Source organism: Silene latifolia, chromosome 9 (genome assembly GCF_048544455.1).
Source record: "Silene latifolia isolate original U9 population chromosome 9, ASM4854445v1, whole genome shotgun sequence".
NCBI classification, from domain to species: Eukaryota; Viridiplantae; Streptophyta; class Magnoliopsida; order Caryophyllales; family Caryophyllaceae; genus Silene; species Silene latifolia.
Genome location: NC_133534.1, coordinates 164255086 through 164260734, shown reverse-complemented (window position 1 = coordinate 164260734; position 5649 = coordinate 164255086). Strand labels below are relative to the sequence as shown.

The 5649-nt window shown below is 40.6% G+C and overlaps 1 non-coding gene across 1 annotated transcript; it reads left to right on the top strand.

Moving 5' to 3' along the window:
• Nucleotides 1-601: 601 nt before the first annotated feature.
• Nucleotides 602-708, top strand: LOC141602861 (small nucleolar RNA R71). Its single transcript, XR_012524767.1, has one exon. It is a non-coding gene; the product is annotated as a small nucleolar RNA R71 (small nucleolar RNA).
• Nucleotides 709-5649: the final 4941 nt, after the last annotated feature.

Genomic DNA, 5649 nt, shown 5'->3' with positions numbered 1-5649 from the left:
GGATTTTGATTTTGGTAACCTTGGTTTTGGTTGTAAAAGGGTCTTTGATTTTGGCTTCTCATGGGAGGTGGAGTGTATGTTGTTTGAGGATTTTGAACATTTTGGCTTTTGTATGAGAGATTTGGGTGAAACTTGGTGTTTTCATTGTAATAGTTGGAATAAGGGGTACCACTCTTGTATGCTTGGAAAGCATTCACTTGTTCCCCTACATTCGCTTTGGTCATGTCCCAAAGTTCCACAATTCTCACATATCCCACTTGGGATTGATGAGGATGCCGTCATGGCATTAACATGATGCTTTGGTGATTTTGAGGCTTCTTCAAGTTTAGCCTTAGCTTGTTCAAACTTCAAATTGATTGTGTCAATGTGAGCACTAAGTTGAGCACCCAATTGATTAACGGAGTCCACTTCATGCCTTCCTCCTCTAGTAGCCTTGCGAGGTTTACTATATTGTGAGTTATGGACCGCCATTTCCTCAATCTTGTTCCATGTTTGATTGTCATCAACTTCGGTGAACATTCCATTTGATCCCATGTTGAGAATTTTCCTTGAATCTTCATATAAACCGTTCCAAAATTGTTGTACCAAGAACCATTCGCTAAGTCCATGGTGAGGACATGAGCGACAAATTCCCTTAAACCGCTCCCAAGCTTCATACAAAGATTCTTCATCCCTTTGCTTAAAACCCGTAATTTGAGCTCTTAGCATGTTAGTCTTTTCCGGTGGGTAGAACTTTTTGTAGAAAGCTAGAGCCAACTTCTTCGATGAATCTATTCCGAGAGTGGCCTTGTCAAGGCCCTTCAACCATTGTTTCGCGGTGCCGATTAGAGAAAAAGGAAATAAGATCCATCGAATTTGGTCTTGAGTCACACCGGTTTGAGAAATCGCATCGCAATAGTCGCAAAAGGTTTCCATATGAGAATGAGGGTCTTCACTAGGCATCCCCCCAAATTGGCTCCTTTCGATTAATTGGATAAAGGCTGATTTGGCAATAAAATTTCCGGTTAGATGTTGTGGTGTGGGAGTACCATTGGGTAGGTTCTCCTCGGTGGGTACGGAGTGTGACGAATATTTAGGCATTGTAGGTTGATTTTGTGGGGTATTTTCTAATGGGTTCTCCTCTCCTTCTCTTGCAAAAGGGTTGGTGAACTCAATAGTTGGTTGAAAAACCTCACTAATACCTCTCAAATTCCTCCTAGCAAATCTCCTATTGTTCGTCAAGGTTCTTTCAATTTCACAGTCAAAAGGTAACAAATTACCTTCTGACCTTCTAGACATGCAAAATATCAAACAACTTGAAAACAATTAGAACAAACCTTGAGGAGTTTTACTTCCCCAAGGCGAAGAAAGACACAACTAATAACAATAAAAGAAAATCTAAATCAAGTAAACACCGTCCCCGGCAACGGCGCCATTTTTGATCGGTCCGTTTCGTGTTCACAAATAAATAGATGTGGTCGTTGGGTCACGTCCGAATCAAAACACAATTTATAGCTTCACAAACAACTCTACAATTAGTAAAGAGGCAAGTAAAGGTCGGATCCCAAGGGACGGGTATTGAAATGAGATTTCTATTGCAACTAGTGGTATCTTAGGGGTGTCACAAATTGGGTTGATGTAGGAGGTCACTAAACTAAAATAGCAATGGAAATAAATAAGCAAGATGAATTAAAAGGGTTGTAAACAATTGATAAAAAGCACTAGGGTGTCATGGGGTCATAGGGGATTCATGGGAATTAATCATACAAACATGTTCTCAAATTATAAGCAAGCAATTATTGTTGTGATGGATTGAGTTGGGTTATATCTTACAACCCTAGGAAAGTTTGGGTCCCAGAGCCGAATTGATTAGATTGTACAACACCTACAAGTCGACTTAGTCTTCCCTACTCAACAACATGCATGGCCCAATGAGACTCAAGTTGGGTTATGTCTTACAAGTCTCATTGAAAAGATAGGAGATGGTGGTAAATGCAAGGATTCATAGGCTTAGCATTTCATCAAACATAACATGTGCATGAGTTGAGATCAAAACAAGCAAGCAAATAAACCATGAAAGCATATTAAATTAAGCATGAATCATTCCCCATGTTGGTTTCCCCTAATCACCCATTAACCCTAGCTAGGTCACTACTCACTAAATATTATGTTGATCATGCTAGCAAGGTTGTCAATCATACCAACGAAAGGAAACATGATGAATAAATGAAAGGAATTAACGATAATTAAAGAGGGATTAAGAGAATTATACCTACTAATGATTCCAGTAATAAAGCAAAGATAAAAGAAGTACTTGATGCTTGATTGAGAGGTTGTCAATCTCCCAATAATAACCCAAATAATCTTCAATTACCCAAAATAAAGGATGAACAAAAGAGAGATTAAGGAAATAAAACTTGTATTAGAACTTGATTAATTGTTGATTACAATACTAAAGAGAGATTTGATTGATATTAACTACTCTAATTATTGATAAGAAGAACATGCTCTTCTAATTAGACTAATGGGGTATTTATAGTGGAAATTCGGGGGGTGCATTAGGGTTAACTAAGGGCTAAACTAGTAATTACACTTTTTAGATTGAGGAGGGAGGAGCCGGTATTTTTCGAAGGAAGGGCTTTGGAGTCGGGACGGGCGGATTCTGGCAGTGGAACACGGGCGGTTTTGGATGAATTCGGGCGGATTCTGGTGATGGCAAACCCGAGCGTCTTGGGATGAAACAGCACGGATTGTGCATGTGGAGGACGGCCGGATTGTAGACAATCCGCACGGATTGTGCCTCAGCAACATTTCTTCTTCTTTTCTTCCCTTTTCTTCATAAATTCCTTTGGGATTTACTTGGGGACTCAAGGATCCTTTCTCAACATTGCTCATCTACTATAATATGCACAAAGGCCTTCTAATCTTGTCTCTTCTTGATGCTTGGTGATACGTGCATTTTATATAGTCTTTTTAGCCTATTTTATGCACGTATCTCTATGCTTTTATCGTGGTTTTATGCTACGAAATGCCCCGAATATGCTACTTTGGTGTATTTTGTCTTAATTGCAGGAATGGACCATAAAGTAGTAGATTCAAGCCTAAAACATGTCCCTACGCATGCATTTAGGAGATGAGTTGAGTCGGAGCTTGGAAAGTACTATTTTGAGATGCGCATTGGAGTAAGGAAGTTAGGCGAGCCAAGAGAGTGCTTCAATTTGCTAGTTCCTGCTTGTAAGAGCCATATCTCGAGTTCTACAACAGTTATTAAGGTGATTCCAGTTGGAGGTGAAATCTTATCCTCTTAGCTTTTCAACGCCACCAACCACGCCCTATTTGTCCAAGTAACGAAGGAATGGCAGCCGTTTGAAGTTCAGTGCGCGAATCAGGAATTACGCGCTGAGAAGTGCTCGATCGAGAACTATTTCTATTCGATCGAGAGCCCATTTGTTCGATCGAGAGCCACTTCTTCTCGATCGAGTGGTTTTAGGATGAATAAGTACTCGATCGACTATTTTTCCTTTCGATCGACCAGTTCCTTTTATGCCTTTGCTCGATCGAGTGATTTAGTTACTCGATCGAGTGGATTTTGCTGACGGGCTGGGCTTTTTAGTTATTTTCCGTCATTAGGTTTAATTAAACTCCTAATTTCTTATAAATAGGAGTTAGGTCGTCAGTTATGTTATGCTTTTTATCCGGGAGGACTGCACGTTACTCTTTTCCCTTCTTTATACACTGTTACTTTTATTCTTGCTCATTTAGGATCACTTAATTCAAGTAATTCCTTCCTTATTCTCTTTTAATGCTTATTTCTTCTTTAATTATTGTCATTGCTTATTTTATTATGAGTAGCTAATTCCCCGTAGTATGTTAGGATTAGGGAAGCCGTGGTAGCGATGTTTTAATTGACTTATATAGGTTAGTCTTGCGATAGGAATTGTATTAGGCAATTTAATTGTTATCAGTCGAATGAATGCATGCAGGAGACCATAAATTTAGTTAACCCCGACCTAGATCGAAAGATTGGAAGGGAAGGCTTGCTTAATTACAATAGGGTATTGTAGTGAGGGCGAAAGTTAAGTCGTTTTACGCTCTAGGGCGGTTTAAGGACCGAAAGGTGACGACCATAGCTCTTCTTATCAATAGTCTAATCGCCTTAGTATTCCCGATAGTATAAGATCTGATAGCTGCCACGGTAGACCGACTCCTAGCATACTTCCTTCCTCTTACTGTTAATTCTCTTATTCATTTCTCTTCTTTAGCCTTTTTAGTTTAGTCAACACAATCAATTCAACCCACATTTGTGACATCAGACGGATAGAATAGACAAATAGATAGTACACCGCCTCCCTGTGGAGATCGACCCTACTTACCGCTGACTTCTGTTAGTAGTACTTAGGTATTTTATTTTTGGTACGAAACGACAGTATCAAATTTTGGCGCCGTTCTTGGGAGGCAATCTATTTATTTATTTGTTTAATTTTATCTGTTTCTAGCCTCGGGAATTTTTCCTTGAGGCCGTTTTAATCTTTTTCCTTGAGTCTTTGTTTTGATAGGCCTTACAGGTACTACCTAGACAGTTCTAGGTGAAAGACGATCAAAGGAAGGCTTGAGTACCTTTGACCCATCACCGATGTCCCATTATATGGAGCAGTAGGTGATCCGCTGCGGGAGATGTGGTTCTCCGAGCACAATGCATTTGTAGTTGTGCCGCCACATCCACCCTATCAATGGCCGCCGCAACAAGATCCCCCTGATATACAAGAAGAAGACATTGCGGAGCTGAAATCCTTGATGGAGACTCTTGCATTCCAAGCACAAGAATATGTCTCGCGAGTTGATAAGCTCGAGTTCAGTAGTTGCTCGGCCTAGCGGTGAGATGGAAGAAGAAGAGATCGCGAGTCGACATATTCAATGGTAACGCTTATATCACAAATGCAAGAGAGTAATAAAAATATGGACGCTCGATTCCACGAGCTTGAATCTGTAGTTGCTCGGATAGCGGTGAGATGCAAGAAGAAGAAGTATACCTTCTTTGCCGAGAGCGGTTTTTCCCCGAGGATACCGTGTTACCCAATGCTGAGGAAGACTTCTATGACTCGGATGACGAGTTTCTATCATATTTCATTGCCCCACACGAGGATTTCAGCGCTGTACAAGAGGAATCACTCGATCGAGTGACTTATATTAGTCGATCGAGTGATTTTCCAGGAGAAACTGCTCGATCGAGTGAACATTCTACTCGATCGAGTGGAAATCAGGAGGAAACTGCTCGATCGAATGAAGATTCTACTCGATCGAGTAGTTTGGCCATTGGGAGCTTTGGTTCGTCATTTTGGTTTGATTTTGATGACGATTTCGATGACGATAATGGATACGGTGAATCTTCCCTATTTAAGGCCGAGTTGGATGCACTTGAGGCTGCGATTTACGGGACGAATTCCACTAAGGAGGGTGTCAAAGAGGCAGCAGAGTCGGTAATTGCTCCTGGCACGGAAGAGGTAATATCTTCCTTTGTCGATGATTCCGTCATTGAGAGTGACCGACCCGAGGTAGTAAACGATAATTTATTTATTGTTTGTTTTAATAGTAAATTGCCTCAGTTGACTTTTGCTGCGCATACCAATGCTTTACCCCTTCCCAATAGGTCGTATAATTTGATGATTTTTC